Raw genomic sequence first — 17,727 nt, forward strand, 5'->3', positions numbered from 1 at the left:
ACTGTCATCGCCGCGTGTGGAGTCGCCGCCGCCGTGCAGTCGAGAAGGCTGTCCAGCCACACAGAGTAAGAGGGAGAGAAAGCACGGGAGCAGAGAGAGGGGAGATCTGCACCAGCCACCGCCGCTCTTGCCGCCGCAGGTGTCGTTGTCGGAGAAGGGAGCCGCATCTCTGTGATTTTGACCGCCGGAGATGGTTCTATGACTTCCAGGACCACGGCTGAAGCTCTGGGCTGAGCTTTTGCCACTTGAGACCCTGCTGCTGTCGCCGAAAAAGTTTGCCGGTAAGGGTTTTAGTTGAGGTTTCTGCCTTTTTGGATTTCGAGAAGGTTTTAATGCTACGTAATTTTTATAGTTGATCCACAAGAGCTTCTGACCGCCGCCGGAGCTGTTGCCGGGCTGGCTCGAAATTGCAGCTGCCTCATTGTGTAATTTCGGTAAGAAATTATGTTTCGAAAAGCCTCGCATTAGTATTCGGTTGTGTTTGGTTAATGAATATGAGTTTTGGTAACGTGAGATCGAGTCCTGATTATTATATGTTGCGATTAATGTTGCTATGGTTATTGCGAACGTGGTTGGGAGCTGAGGTTTTGGTTGCCGTCAGTTCGGATTGAGGCGGAAAGGACTCTGTGAGACTTTTGGGTTATGGATTTGCATTTTGAGGTTGGGGCGCTTTCCAAAAACTATATTCTTATATATTAGAATTATTACATATGGATACTGATGTGAGAGAATGTGTATTTGGTGATTGTATCGGCCTTATGTATGGCTTGATTTGCCTTGGTTGGTTACGAACGTCTGTTGATTGAATTGTTGTGTGGTTTTGTGAAACGAAATGCTTTTCAAGTTGATTCTTTTAAAGCTTTGAGATCGAGTTTAATCCGTTGAGAATTGATTTGAGTTAATTTTATTGAGAATGTGAAAAATAGAATCCACTCTTGAATTCAGCCTGGCTTGCTTTAAATGATCTGGTTTTTGATGAATGATTACTGAACCATTTCTTTGAAACTTTAGAAATGAGTTTATTCGGCTGATAATGATTTGATTTTTGAAACGGTTTTCTTGGAATATGGAATTGAGATGACTGTTGGGTTTAGCTTGCCTTGAACTGATTTTGGATTTTGGGCTGTTGAAAAGGATTGTGGACGGTTTGTTGGGACCCGAACCAGGTGGCAAAGTCCAAGTTTTAGGGGAGATACTGCTGAAATTTCTATAAAATCCGAGTCTTTATTGAAATGTTGTCTGGAGAGTGATGAGTTAAAGACTTCTACTATTTTATTTGAATTATCGAGAAAATGATGATTCATGCTTTCGAAATGAATTAGTAAAGAGAAAATTGTGATTTAGTCTTGCTTCTTAAGAAAGGCATTGTATCTCTTTCAGGAGAAAGTTATTTAGATAAAACTTGTGTTTTAAAGCTGTTTGAATGTGAAAAGGGTTTATGCCTTTGAATTTGATTTGGGGGTTTCAATTAAAGAAGTTTCAATGACTTTGAAAGAACCTGAATGTCTATTGACAAGTTTCATTTTGAAATGTTTTGAGAAAGGTTTTAAGTACTCTTTGAATTCTGAATTTTTGCAAGACTAAAACAATTTTGAACAGTTGAAATGCTTTAGAATTCATCATGGGGGTTAAAGCTGGTTTTGCCTAAGTAAAGGAAACGGCTTAGAAAGAAGTAAATGATTACGTGACTCGGTTTGGCTTAGACCCTATTTTATTACTCAAATAGAAAAGCCAAGGTTTTAATGATTTTAAATGAATTTGGCGAAATGAGTTATGCTATCCTCCCCTAAAGACTTGGGACTCTGCCAAGGAACTTTTGTTATAAAATCCCATTGTTGAATGGATGATTTTGAATGTTTCAAAATAAATCTTTAACTTGCCATGATTATGGAAGTTTGGAAAGAGCATGCCGAGAGTGGCATTGTTTTCAAAGGGGAATTTACCTTGAGTAAAAGTGGCTTATGAGCCTGAGATGATTTGAGAAATGAGATCTTTAAAGCCAAGGCTGAAAAAAGTTGAAACTTGATTTCAAAGTGAAATGAATTGAGAAAAAGTGATTTATGGCTTAAATGCCGATTTTATGAATTTGATGATGTTGATTGGTGGAAGTGCTGTTTTGTTATGGGCCGGAATGGCTGTGTATGATTATGAATATTGGTTGGTTCTGGATTGAACTGTGAGCCGGAATGGCTGTGTATGCTATGAATATTGGCTGGTTCTGGATTGAACCGTGAGCCGGAATGGCTGTGTATGCTATGAATATTGGCTGGTTCTGGACTGAATCGTGAGCCGGATGGCTGAGATGGATGTTGATCCATGGATGAGAATGAATGCATGTATATGCTGAATTATTGATAATTGTGATTTGCACTTCCACTATCAGAGGCACGAGTTCCCTGGGAGAAAGCAGTGGCTAGCCACCACGTGCTCCAGGTGGAGACTCGAGACCCTGCTGACCCTATGTCGTAAGTGTGGTCGGACACTGTGAAAGCCCCGGATGAGCTCGCCCCCGTAAATATTCACCAGTGAGGATGATGGATATGGATCATGATTATGATCAAGTTTATGATGAGTATAACTCGAGTTGGGGATGCGCGACAGAGGGACAGTCCAATGGTTAGCTACTAGGACTTGTCGGGTTGGCTCTATAACCGACAGATGATATCATCAGCCACTAGGAACAGGCATGCATCATATGCATCTATGTGACATTGTTTGGGTGTGCATATTGTACTTGGTTTGCCTTTGTGACTACTTGTAATTAACTGCTAATTGTTCTACTTGCAATAACTGTTTGTTTGTGCTTGCATCTTCCTATTTGTGTTTGCTGCTGAGACTCTGTTGGACTGTGGTGATTGGTTGTTAGTTGGATTTGCTTGGGTCTAGGGCCGTGGTTGGAATGAGATGAACCGATGGTTGATTTCGGTTTTGTGTTTCTGGTTTGGAATAAAATATGAAAGGCTATTTTGGTTCCGCATAGATAAACCGTTTTGAAAGGCTTTTGAGTTTTTGAGAATTGAACAGTTCTTCTTTCAGAAAGATTTTTAGACTTTACTTTTATTGTAAACCGTTGTTTTTTAAAAGAAGGCTTAAGACGGTTATTAATCATTAGTACGGTTTATCTTCACGTATCCTATTACAGTAATTCCCAAAAATCCTCTACTGAGAACCCTTTCGAGGATGATGTTCTCACCCCCCTACATTTTTCCCCTTTTAGGATATGGGCACAGAAGTCACAGAGTTTATTTAGTTGTTGTTGAAATGCTCTGTATTGCTTTAGATTATTATTTTTTGAACCCTCGTTATTATCTTGATATATTCTGTAAGAGGGATAGGAATTGTATTGGTTAATGCTTGTAATATTATATATGTATATGTATATATGTATGTACTCTTTATGAGTTTTTGTAAGTTGTATGGTATTTATAGATGTACGTTATCGAACGAAAGTATTTTTGGGAGCGGTATTACGGTTTAAAGTTTTAAACAGGCTCATATTTTAGTATTAAATAGTATAAGTGTCGTCGTAATGTCTGAGCTATCAGAGTCGCGCAGCCGGAAGCGTGAGCTTTGGTAGTTAGGGTGTTACAACTAAAATGTGATTAGCCGTTAACTGTTTTCTTTAAATAGGACCCTTACCCAATTCCTTTCTTTCATTTTCACAGCACGCAATACGCATCTATGCAATAGAAGCATTAACAAGGTACTTTTGTTTGTTTGTCGATGCATCTTGTAGTTGCACCTCAAGTCCAATATTTCTTATTCTTAAGACCTTATTCACTCACCATTCAGCACTGCCCTTCCCCTTCTCCTCCTTCAATCTCACAAGTCTACGACGACCTTCTCTGCATTTGTTTCCGCTTACAATAAACTAAAAATAATCCCCATCACCATCACGACTACCATGTGTTCGACAATATTCCCAACCACGGCGATAGGGAAATGGCCAAAGTTGTTCATGCACACTACATTTCCTCTTATGGCTTCCTCGCATGTGCCACCATCGATCTCTATGCCACTGCCAGCAATGCCCCTGTCGCTCAGAGGCTCTTCCACCAGCTCCATCCCCGTCAGAGTCATTTATCCACTTATAATTCTATCATTTCCATGTACTCAAGGCAGGGGTTATTCCAAAATGCACTCCGTTGTTTCATTTCTATGATGCATTTTGGTCAATTTCCTTACCAATTCATGCTCGCTATAACTCTCTATGTTTGTCCAAACTCAGGAATGTTGAATTCGGCACGCTGTTTCACTCCTGCATGATCAAGGCAAGTTTTATGTCCAATCCATTCTGTCAGGGTGCTTTTATCGATCTCTATGCCAAATACAGCTTTCTCTGCCATGCTAGTGCCATATTTGACACCGCAGTCCTCTTGGACACTGTTTCTTGGATGGCTTCGATTTCTGGATATGTTCGAGCCGGACTGCCGCAGGACACCCTCCAAGTATTTGACAAAATGCAGATAGCTTGCTGCTTTCCTGACCAGGTGATTTTTGTGACTGTTCTCAATGCTCTTGTGAATTTGGTTAAGTTGGATATTGCCTGTAAATTGTTCCGAGATATGCACACTAGAAATGTTGTGGCATGGAATGCGATGATCTCTGGTTATGATAAGAGGAGCCATCATAAAGAGGCCATTGTGTTCTTTCTCGAAATTAGGAAGTGTGGTATAAAGTCCTCAAGGTCTATGATGACTGCGCATCATGTCATGTTTTTCTATGCTTTTTCATATCAAAATTTAATTCATAATGCCCAATTATTGAGTATTTTTTGTGCTTAAGCTGTATATTGCTTTGATCTTTTGATTTGATGAATTTTGTAGAAAATGGTGGAAAAAGAAGCAAAAAGCACAAAACAAGCTCAAAAGAAGAGAAGAAGAAGTTTTGGGCATGCCACTTGGTGCCTGGGCGTGGCACGCCAAGCATTGGCGTGGTACGCCAGGCCAACGAAACAGAGAAGTATTGCTTAACACAACACAATGGGCGTGCCACTTGGAGCTCTAGGCGTGCCACTTGGAGCTTGGGAAGCCAAGATCTCAAAGAGGGCGTGCCACTTGGTGTTTTGGGCATGACACACCAGGCTTAAGTTCCAAAGAAGCGATTTTGAGCCCCACTATGGGCGTGGCACGCCGGGGCATATGCCAGCCTGACCTCCTCCAATTCATATGAAGATATCTTGAGCTACACAACTCCAAATGAAATGATTCTAGTGCCATTAGAAAGTAGACATCTAGAGCTTTCCAACCATATATAACACCTTATGGTGAACAGTGGAATTGAGAAAGATATTGACCCTGAAAACACAAGGAGCAAAACACGTCCCTGCAGAGTTACCAGCCTGACCTCTTCACCCTAAAAAGAGGATAACTTGAGTTGTAGAGGTTTCAATAATGTGATCTTAGTGGCGTTGGAAAGCTGACATCAAGAGCTTTCCAACAATATGTAACACTATATGGTGGAAGTTAAATATGAAGGTGAAAAAGGCCATTATTTCAGCGTTGCAAAACCTGGGCGTGGCACGCCAGTTCTAATGGCTAGAGAGGAAGATTTAGTGCATCATTGAAGGCGTGGCATGCCAAGAATGGGGTGGCGCGCCAGTTTCATAACACAAGGGGCGTGGCACCCTGAGAATGGGCGTGGCACACCAGGGTATTTGGCAGACTGACCTCTTCACCTTCACATGGGCATAACTTGAGCTACAAAGATCCAAATAAGTTAATTTTAGTGGCGTTAAAAATATGACATTTAGGGCTTTCTAACAATATCTAATACTTGATAGTGGACATTCAATTTGAGGCCCAAACAACTCCATACTTTCAACATTGCAAAGTGGGTCACAATCCAAAGAGCAAATTCTATTGTGCGTGGCACTTGAACCCACACGCCAACTTCTTCCCGCATCTCCAACCTTCAACCTAGCCCACTCCAATTCTAATTCAAGCCACAATTGTCAACCAATCAAGGCCACAAGAAGCATCTATAATAGTTCATTTTCATTTCATTGTAATTTGCTTTCAATTTCATTTAAGTTTGTAATTTAGGAGAGCCTATATAAAGGCTTTAGTTTCATAGAATCAGGGGATGACCAATAATTCTGCAAGAGAGGGGTCTTCGGACTCCATCTTCTCACCCACACTTCTCTCCTCTTCCACTTTCTTACTTGTAAATATTTTAGTTATGAATCACTAACTCTTTCCATTGGAAAAGAAAGCTCTTTTGTTTTTCAATGGATTAAGTTGTTTTTATTCTTCTTCTTCTCTTCATCTCTCTTTGATTTACTAGAAGGAATTTCATTTTTCATGTTATCATTCAATTATCCTGCGAAAGAGATTGAATGTATTTGGGTTTTATGTGAATCTTAGAAGAGGAATCATAAAATCATGCTTGAAATTCTTTCTCACACTTGAGTAGATTCAGGTTTTGGGTTGGATATTGTGACATTTAATCTACTCACTACTTGAATTTATGAGGATGTGTGGTATAATCAGGGACCAAGCTTCATCTCTTCTCATGAGTAACTAGACCAAGGAATTGGCTATTGATCAAGATTGGGGAGATTGAGTTACCAACGAATTGGGACTCAATCACTCATGATTGTCAAGAGGTCAATGAGTTGCATGATTGAGGATGAGATGAAATCAATTAATCCGGAGAATGCAATATCTCTTTATCCCAATGTTTATTTTATCTTTAGTTCTTATATTTACTTTATGGTCATTTATTTTCCAGCCCTTTACTTTCTTGTACTTTACATTTATGCCATTTACTTTCTTGCACTTTATTGCTTTTCTTTACTTTTATGTCATTTACATTTCTTGTTGATTATCTCTCCTTAATGTTTGTCTAACTAGAATAATTAACAAACTTTTGCTTGCTTAATCCGTTAATCTCTGTGGGATTCGACCTCACTCATAGTGAGTTATTACTTGACGATAATTTGGTGCACTTGCCAAAGAACGGATTCATAATATGGGTAGTGAATTCCGGTCATCAAGTTTTATGACGCCGTTGCCGGGGATTAATTGTGATTAACAAACTACTGGTTGATTGATTTACTGGATTAGACATTTTTCTTTTGTCTTTGATTTCTTTTGTTTCTTTATTTTCTTGTGCTAACTAACTGTTTGTGATATTGCCTCACTAAGAATCCCTCATTTGTGACTAGGGGGATTCCAATTTCTTTTGGTGATTGTGTTAGTTACAGAGAATTTTCAAGAAAGTATGGAGTATCCATCATATTTTGGTCAATCAACTTTCATGGGAAACTTTCCACCGTGACAAAATGATTCACGTTATTATGCTCATGGTGGGTGGGAGTATCAAGAACATGAAATGTGGTGCTTCCCAGGGCCACAAAATGGTCTATATTTTGATGAGTGTAATCACTACTCATATTGTGGCTGGGAAGATCAAAATCAAAGAGATTTCACTTATTCATACCCCATTCATCAAGAGCCATCACCTCTTAATTATCCAACTTTACCTCCTAGTTTTACATGTCCAAATTCTTCATCACTTGAGTATGCCTCAACACAAAATTCATTACAAAACACAAGCCAATCACCACAACCTTCCTTAGACACCCAAAGATTCTCCAAGATTGAAGCCCTCCTTGAAAGCCATGGAGAGAATATAAAAATCATTAGAGAAAGGGAAGAGAAGTGTACGGAACGTATAGAGGATTTCACCCAAATGTCTAGGATTTTTTTTAAAGAACATGAAATCTCTCTCAAGAACATTGGAATGCATTTAGACCAAATGATAGAAGAATTGGAAAAACAAGAAAAAGAGGCACCCATACCAAGTGAGACTCTAATGAAGAAGGAGGAAGTTGTGAGAGTATACAAGCCTAGGGCTCCATACCCACAGAGGCTACTAAAGGTGACAAATGAACATACAAACTCACTCCTAAAGGAAGCAATACAAAATCATGCAGAAGAAAGGGAGGAAGTCAATCAAGGGAGTCCACACTCCAATGAAACAGAGAGTTGCATAAAGGGTGAGTTCATTGAACCACCAGTTCAAGAAGCCCATGATGAAGAGGATACTCCCACCAGCACACAACAACTAAGGCTTGAAATCAAAGAAGTGAAGGCAATCAACAAAAGCACTAAAAAGAGGATGGTGACCAAGAAAAAAGGACAATATCCAAGAAAAGGTCAACCAAAAGCAATCCCACCCCTACTCTAACAAGCAAGTCTACTCAAGCTAACAACAAAAGAAAGCTTGCTAGGGAGAGGCACTCAAAACAGGGGGCATTGACTGGCCCCTCTTTCCTCTTGAGGTCACATTCCTCTTAACCAACTGGAAAAGAGGAAGAAAGCCATGATCAACATGTCAAGCTAATGACATTAAAAGAACGCTTGTTGGGAGGCAACCCAACTATAGGTAACATTTCCTTTCTTTGCTTTGTTTATTTTCAATAATTTGGCATATGATTGCATTCTAAGTTTGGTGTTTCCATGCAACAATTTGATTTAGAATCTTCACTGGGTACTTGCATCATTCTAAAATGAAAGTGTCACACTAAGTTTGGTGTTACCACTTATTTTTCATGCAAAGTACCATGCAAACACCACTTATTAATGCAATCATATTATCTCTATTTTTACTTCTTGTGCCTTTATTGTATCCTTAGTTTGCTTGCTTGAACACATGCCTTACTTACAATTCATTGTTAACACATTCATGACCCATCATAAATTCCATCACTACTGTTTTATTTGTTGCTTGAGGACAAGCAATCATTCTAAGTTTGGTGTGAGAAGGGAAAGATAGGAGGAAAGTGACAACAGCGAAGATGAACTACAAGGTGGTAAAGCTCCTTTTTCTCTTATTTGTTTCCAGTATTTTAATTGCATGATTGTCTACTATTTTCTTTGTATGCATGCGTGTTGTGAATAAGCATAGCTTGATTGCTGAATTGTAACATGTGCTATGACATTATGACTATCATCTTGAGTTTTGTGAGTTCCAAGTAATTAAGCATCATTAGCATAAACAAACAAGGTAATTAAAGAAGAAGTTAGCATGAGCTTATAAGTATTGGAAAGCTAGCATGACTATTGTTGCTCAATTGCATTTGAATTTGTTTAATTGAAGTTTTCATCTAGGACATTTATGAAATTTTTGAAATCATGAAAACCTTGAAGAAGCAAATGCAAATAAGGCAAGAAAAGAAAAGGGAAAGAATGAGAAAGCTGAAGGCTCTGAGTACCAATGACAATTCATTTGTCAAGTACTTGTGGTGTTTCTGTATCAAGCAAAAAGCATGAAAACAAAACACTTAGAGTGAAGTCTAGGCTCAAGTGCAAAGCACTCCCTCAAAGCTCAAGGCTCTGAGCATCAATGATTAGAGAGTAAAGAAAAGAAACAAATGAGCTAAAGGATTCCTCTAATTAAATACTTGTGGTGCTTATGTATCAAGCAGTAATACTTGAAAACAAAGCATTTAGAGTCATAGCTTTCAACAAATGGTGCAAAGCACCCAAGAAGCTAAGCTGAGAAAAGAATGGAATGCTTGTTTCAAGGAAGGAACATAAAGAAAACGATTTCATAAAATGAGCTAGATAGAAGCATCAATCATTTGAATCTCTTTTGTGATTGTAGCATGCATAAGAAACTAGCAAACTATGAACATAAAAATTGCTATTCTTCTCACCTTGGTTTGTCAAACTTTATTGCATGATTCTTGTTTGCTTGAGGACAAGCAAAGTTTAAGTTTGGTGTTGTGATGACTGCGCATCATGTCATATTTTTCTATACTTTTTCATATCAAAATTTAATTCATAATGCCCAATTATTGAGTATTTGTTGTGCTTAAGTTGTATATTACTTTGATCTTTTGATTTGATGAATTTTGTAAAAAATGGTGGAAAAAGAAGCAAAAAGCACAAAACAAGCTCAAAAGAAGAGAATAAGAAGTTTTGGGCGTGCCACTTGGTGCCTGGGCGTGGCATGCCAAGCTTGAGTTCCAGAGGAGTGATTTTGATCCAGCATTATGGGCGTGCACGCCAGGCCAATGAAACAGAGAAGGGTTGCTAAACACAATACAATGGGCGTGCCACTTGGATCTCTGGGCGTGGCACGCCAAGCTTGGGAAGCCAAGATCTCAAAGAGGGCATGCCACTAGGTGTTTTGGGCATGACACTCCAGGCTTAAGTTCCAGAGGAGCGATTTTGAGCCCCACTATGGGCGTGGCACGCCAAGCATTGGCGTGGCACGCCGGGGCATATGCTAGCCTGACCTCCTCCAATTCAAATAAAGATATCTTGAGCTACACAACTCCAAAAGAAGTGATTTTAGTGCCATTAGAAAGTATACATCTAGAGATTTCCAACCATATATAACACTCTATGGTGGATACTGGAATTGAGGAAGATATTGACCCCGAAAATACAAGGAGAAAAACACGTCCCTGCAGAGTTACCAGCCTGACCTCTTCATCTTCAAAGGAGCATAACTTGAGTTATAGAGGTCCAAATGATGTGATCTTGGTGGCGTTGGAAAGCTGACATCAAGAACTTTCTAATGATATATAACACTATACGGTGGACGTTAAACATGAAGGTAAACAAGGCCATTATTTCAGTATTACAAAACCTGGGCCTGGCACGCCAGCTCGAGGGCGTGGCACGCCAGGTCTTGGGCGTGCCACGCCAGTTCTAATAGTCAGAGAGGAAGATTTAGTACATCATTGAAGGTGCGGCACACCAAGAATAGATGTGGCATGCCAGTTTCACAACACAAGAGGCGTGGCACGCCGAGAATGGGCGTGGCACGCCGAGGCATTCGGCAGATTGACCTCTTTAACTTCAAATGGGCATAACTTGAGCTACAGAGGTCCAAATGAGTTGATTTAAGTGGCGTTAGAAATATGACATTTAGAGATTTCTAACAATATATAATACTTTATAGTGGACATTCAATTGAGGCCCAAAAAACTCCATACTTTCAATGTTGCAAAGTGGGTCACAATCCAAAGAGCAAATTCTATTGTGTGTGACACTTGAACCCACACGCCAACTTCTTCTTGCAGCCCCAACCTTCAACCAAGTCCACATCAACTCTATTTCAAGCCAAAATTGTTAACCAATCAAGGCCAGAAGAAACATCTAGAATAGTTCATTTTCATTTCATTGTAATTTACTTTTAATTTCATTTAAGTTTGTAATTTAGGAGAGCCTATATAAAGGCTTTAGTTTCATAGAATCAGGGGATGGCCAATAATTCTACTAGAGAGGTGTCTTCGGACGCCATCTTCTCACCCACACTTCTCTCCTCTTCCACTTTCTTACTTGTAAATATTTTAGTTATGAATCACTAACTCTTTCTATTGGGAAAGAGAGCTCTATTGTTTTTCAATGGATTAAGTTGTTTTTATTCTTCTTCTTCTCTTCATCTCTCTTTGATTTACTAGAAGAAATTTCATTCTTCATGTTAGCATTCAATTATCTTGGAAAAGAGATTGAATGTATTTGAGTTTTATGTGAACCTTGGAAGAGGAATCATAAAATCATGCTTGAAATTCTTTCTCACACTTGAGTAGATTTGGGTTTTGGGTTGGATATTATGACATTTAATCTACCCACTACTTAGATTTATGAGGATGTGTGGTATAATCAGGGACCAAGCTTCATCTCTTCTCATGAGCAACTAGACCAAGGAATTGGCTATTGATCAAGATTGGAGAGATTGAGTTACCACGGAATTGAGATTCAATCACTCATGATTGGCAAGAGGTCAATGAATTGTATGATTGAAGATGAGATGAAATCAATTAATCCGGAGAATGCAATATCTCTTGATCCAAATATTTATTTTATCTTTAGTTCTTATATTTACTTTATGGTCATTTATTTTCCAGCACTTTACTTTCTTGTACTTTACATTTATGCCATTTACTTTCTTGCACTTTATTACTTTCCTTTACTTTTATGTCATTTACATTTCTTGTTAATTATCTCTCCTTAATGTTTGTCTAACTAGAATAATTAACTAACTATTGCTTGCTTAATCTGTTAATCTCTGTGGGATTCGACCTCACTCATAGTGAGTTATTACTTGACGATAATTTGGTGCGCTTACCAAAGAACGGATTCATAATATAGGTAGTGAATTCCGGTCATCAGTCCATACTGGCAAGTGTTCTTAGTGCGATTGCCAGCTTCGCTGTGTTGGATTATGGGTTACTGGTCCATGGAGAGGCTATCAAACAAGGTTTGGATTCTAGTATATATGTGGGAAGTTCGTTGATAAGTATGTATGGAAAGTGCGAAATGTTAGATGCTACAAAGCAAGTATTTGATGTCATGTCTGAGAAAAATATGGTCACTTGGAATGCTATGCTCGGAGTTTATGCACAGAATGGTTATTTCAATCATGTGATGGAGCTATTCCTTGATATGACACGACTTACCATTGAACCAGACGAATTTACCTTAATTAGCATTTTGAGTTCATGTGCTTGTTTTGAAAGCTTAGAAATTTGTCGTCAGGTGCATTCAGTTGTTATCAAGAGAAGTTTTGCAAACAATTTATTTGTGAACAATGCATTGGTAGATATGTATGCCAAGGCTTGGGATTTGAAGGAAGCTAGGAAACAGTTTGAGCGCATGAAAACCCAAGATAACATTTCTTGAAATGCGATTATTGTTGGATACGTGCAGGAAGAAGAGGAAACTGATGCTTTCAAAATGTTCAACAGAATGAGGTTACATGGCATAGTACCTGATGAGGTAGCTTTGGCAAGCATCCTTAGCGCTTGTGGAAATGTTAAGCTATTAGAAGCAGGATTGAAATTCCATTGCCTGGCAATTAAGTTGGGATTAGAAACAAACCTTTTTGTTGGAAGTTTTCTTATTGACATGTATTCTAAATATTGTTCCATTGAAGATGCATGAAAAATCTATTCTAGCATGGCTGAATGGAGTGTGGTATCCATGGATGCTCTGATTTCAGGATATGCTCTAAAAAATAAAAAAGAAGCTATTAATCTTCTTAGTTAGATGCTGGCATTGGGGCTCAAGCCATCTGAAATTAAATTTTCAAGCCTGATAGATGCTTGTAAGGGTTCTCAGGTAATTTCAGGGTTGCAGATCCACTGTGCTATAGTTAAGATGGGTCTTTTATGTGGTAGTGAGTTCTTAGGTACCTCTTTGTTGGGCATGTAAATGGACTCGCAAAGGATTGTACATGCCAACTTACTTTTCTCAGAATTTTCGAACCTTAAAAGCATTGTTATGTGGACTGCTTTAATTTCCGGGTATACTCAAAATGATTGCTATCACGAGGCCATAAATTCATACCGAGAAATAGGGGACAACAGTATCTTCCCTGACCAAGCAACATTTGTTTCAGTTCTTTGAGCTTGTGCTCTCTTATCAGCATTGCAAGATAGGAAAGAGATACATTCTCTAATATTCCACACTGGTTTTGATTTGGATGAGTTAACCAGTAGTGCACTCATAGACATGTATGCTAAATGTGTGGATGTAAAAAGTGCTGTGCAAGTTTTTGAAGAAATGGGTACTAAAAAGGATGTGATTTCTTGGAACTCAATGATAGTTGGATTTGCAAAAAAGGGTCATGCAGAAAGCGCTCTGAAGGTCTTCAATGAGATGGCTCACTCATGTGTTACACCAGATGATGTCATATTCCTCGGAGTGCTCACTGCTTGCAGCCATGTAGGGTGGGTTTTCGAGGGCCGTCAAATTTTTTATCTCATGGTGAACTGTTATGGCATTAAACCCATGGCTGATCACTATGCTTGCATTATGGATATTCCTGGTCGCTGGGGTAATCTTAAAGAAGGTGGAGAGTTCATCGACAATCTAAATGTTGAACCGAATGCTATGATTTGGGCCAATTTATTGGGAGCTTGCCGAATTCATGGTGATGACATAAGGGGAGAGCGAGCAGCTAAGAACCTTATTAAGTTAGAACCTGACAATTCTTTCCCATATGTATTGCTTTCTAATATGTACGCTGCATCAATACATTGGAATGAAGCTAGATCCTTGAGGAGAACTATGATACAAAAAGAAATCCAAAAGATACCTGGGTGTAGCTGGATTGTTGTAGGACAAAAGACAAACTCATTTGTTACAAATGATATATCACATCCTAATTATGCTAAAATTTAACATTCTTTGAAGCATTTGACAGCACTCATAAGAGACAACAGATTTCAGGATGATAGAATTTTATTTGTTAGTTAAATTTAATTTTTCACAGTAATAGGAAATCAAACAATCAACTCAGATTTGCATTCTGACAAAAAACAAATCGTACATATATTCTATTGTTCTAGCTTTCTGGCAAAGGGAAAGCATTATATTATTATTTGCATTACTTATGAACTATTTATTGTCAATTTGTTATGCATATTTATGTGTTTGAACATAAGTTTCTAGTTAGAACTTAAAAAATAAAAAGTAAACCGTCACGTTACCTGGATTAAGCTCCTCTAATTTTATTCCTATCTATATTTTTCTTGACTTTTAACACTTTAACAATCTACGTGAAGTAAGTTCTAGACTTTTAATTTGTGACTCACACTGCAAGAAACAATCCACGTGAAATAAGTTCTAGATTTTTAGTTTGTGACTCACACTGCAAGAAACAACAGCTCCTTATTGCTATGATGTTGCACTGATTTATTTGTTTTCTTACTACATGTACATTGGTGATTTAATATAATTAGGAGTCATATCTTATATATATTATAATTGAAGATGTCTTCTTCTATTTTATTCTTCCCTAATGTCTCATATTAAATCTTAAGAATAGGTACATCCAAGTTGGGAAATAAATAATAAAGGAAGGGAGTATGGGACACATCAAATTTTGTGAACAAGGCCCCCACATGCTTATATTTATGCCGGCAGAGTTTGTGACAAAGAGGAAGTGGAATCACTGGACAAAACTATTACTAATATTACCTACGCATGGTAATGTCTCAAAATTAAAAATTTCATAGAGTACATGTAATAGGGTTACATTATCTAATAATTGCATTTGGAAATTGGAATAATCATTATGCCCATTTTTTTGGAGTATTTTTGTGTTTTTATTTTAAGTGGGACTTGGAAAGACTGAATATGAATAAATTTTATAAGCTTTTTATATTTTTTGGTCTAATTGCATTTGAAGTAGCTTCCTTCATTCATGTTTTTTATCTTTAGGTTTGAAGTTATTAATTGTAATTAAAGCTTAAATTGTCTCATGGAACTTTGAAGCTATTAGATGCACATTTCCAATATGTTTTTTAAAGCCTAGATTATTATTCTAATTGCATTGGCACCTATAAAACAGGGGATTAACTTTACTTCTATTGTAATTATTGTAGTACCATCCTTTTTTTATACTCCTTAAAAAGATACTACTGAAATGTAAGTGTCACCGTCCTTAAAATTGTTGTCATTACCTAACCTATTGATTTGAAATAGTTACAAAGTTTATCTTTCCATGTTATTACTTTAGTCCTTAAGGAAGATTATAAAATTTGTCTTTTGCATTATGATTTAAGTCTTTTAAAATAATAAGAATAACATATAGTGAATTAGTGATACAACATTTTATATGGACTAAAATGTGATTAGCCGCTAACTGTTTTTTTTTTAAATAGGACCCTTATCCAATTCCTTTCTTTCATTTCACAGTACGCAATATACATCTATGCAATAGAAGCATTAACAAGGTGGTTTTGTTTGTTTATCGATGCGTCTTGCAGTTGCACCTCAAGTCCAAGATTTCTTATTCTTAAGACTTTATTCACTCACCATTGAGCACTGCCCTTCCCCTTCTCCTCCTTCCATCTCACAAGTGTACGACGACCTTCTCCGCATTTACTTCTGCTTACAACAAACTAAAACTAATCCCCATCACCATCACGACTACCTTGTGTTCGATAATATTCCCAACCACGGCGACGGGAAAATGGCCAAAGTTGTTCATGCACATGCCATCAAACACAAAATTTCCTCTGATGGCTTCCTCGCAAGTGCCACCATCGATCTCTATGCCGCTGCCGGTGATGTCCCTTTCGCTTAAAGGCTCTTCAACCAGCTCCATCCCTGTCAGAGACATTTATCCGCTTATAATTATATCATTTCCATGTACTCAAGGCAGGGGTTATTCCAAAATGTACTCTGTTATTTCATTTCTATGATGCGTTTTGGCCAGTTACCTAATCAATTCACACTCGCTTTAGCTCTCTCTGTTTGTTCAAAGCTCAGGAATACTGAATTCGGCACGTTGCTTTACTCCTGCGTGATCAAGGCAGGTTTTGAGTCCAATCCGTTCTGCCAGGGTGCTCTTATCGATCTCTATGCCAAATGCAGCTTTCTCCGCCATGCTAGTGCCATAGTTGACGCCGCAGTCCACTTGGACACTGTTTCTTGGACGGCTTTGATTTCTGGTTATGTTCGAGCCGAGCTACCGCAGGACGCCCTCTAGGTTTTTGACAAAATGCAGATAGCTGGCTGCTCTCCTGACCAGGTGATTTTTGTGACTGTTCTCAATGTTCTTGTGAATTTGGTTAAGCTGGATGATGCCTGTAAATTGTTCTGAGACATGCACACTAGCAATGTTGTGGCATGGAATGCGATGATCTCTGGTCATGCTAAGAGGGGCCATCATAAGGAGGCCATTGAGTTCTTTCTCGAAATGAGGAAGTGTGGTATAAAGTCCTCAAGGTCCACGTGGGCAAGTGTTCTTAGTGCGATTGCCAGCTTAGTTGCGTTGGATTATGGGTTACTAGTCCATGGAGAGGCTATCAAACAAGGTTTGGGTTCTAGTATATATGTGAAAAGTTCTTTGATCAGTATGTATGGAAAGTGCAAAATGTTAGATGCTGCAAAGAAAGTATTTGATGTCATGTCTGAGAAAAATATGGTCACTTGGAATGCCATGATGGGAGTTTATGCACAGAATAGTTATTTCAATCATGTAATGGAGCTATTCCTTGATATGACACGACTTACCATTGAACCGGACGAATTTACCTTCACTAGCATTTTGAGTTCATGTGCTTGTTTTGAAAGCTTAGAAATTGGTCGTCAGGTGCATTCAGTTATTATCAAGAGAAGTTTTGCAAACAATTTATTTGTGAACAATGCATTGGTAGATATGTATGCCAAGGCTGGGGCTTTGAAGGAAGCTAGGAAACAGTTTGAGCTCATGAAAACCCGAGATAACATTTCTTTGAATGCCATTATTGTTGGATACGTGCAGGAAGAAGAGGAAACTGATGCTTTCAAAATGTTCAACAAAATGAGGTTATTTGCTCTATTTGGGTGGATTTCATCAACTTTTCTTGCATTTATCCATTGAAATAGCATAGTTTCATTATTTCTTCCTAAATTGTGCTTGAAAGTGAAAACATGCTTTTTAGGCCTTTCAATTGCTAAATTTTATTCCTTTTAATCCCATTTGGTGTCTTGATGTATTTGTAAAGTGATTTCAGGTTTCCAAGGCAAGTATGGGTTGAAGTAGTGAGGAAAGAGCATTCAAAAGAGGAGAAATCATGAAGAAAATGGAGTTTGAAAACTACAACAAGGAGGCGTACGCACAATTGCAACCTCATGCAGCCATGCGTACGCATAACTTTTAGTGCGTACGCACAATGAGAATTTTGCACACCCGTGCATACGCACGAATGCATGCACGTAAGGTCATTAATTGCAATTCGCTGAGGGCAAATTCTGGGCCTCCAAAGCCCAA

At 38.3% G+C, this 17,727-nt stretch overlaps 1 pseudogene; it reads left to right on the top strand.

The window, feature by feature from the left end:
• On the top strand, window positions 3,943-13,175 carry LOC107615331 (annotated as a pseudogene).

This window comes from Arachis ipaensis, chromosome B09 (genome assembly GCF_000816755.2).
Source record: "Arachis ipaensis cultivar K30076 chromosome B09, Araip1.1, whole genome shotgun sequence".
Classification (NCBI taxonomy): domain Eukaryota; kingdom Viridiplantae; phylum Streptophyta; class Magnoliopsida; order Fabales; family Fabaceae; genus Arachis; species Arachis ipaensis.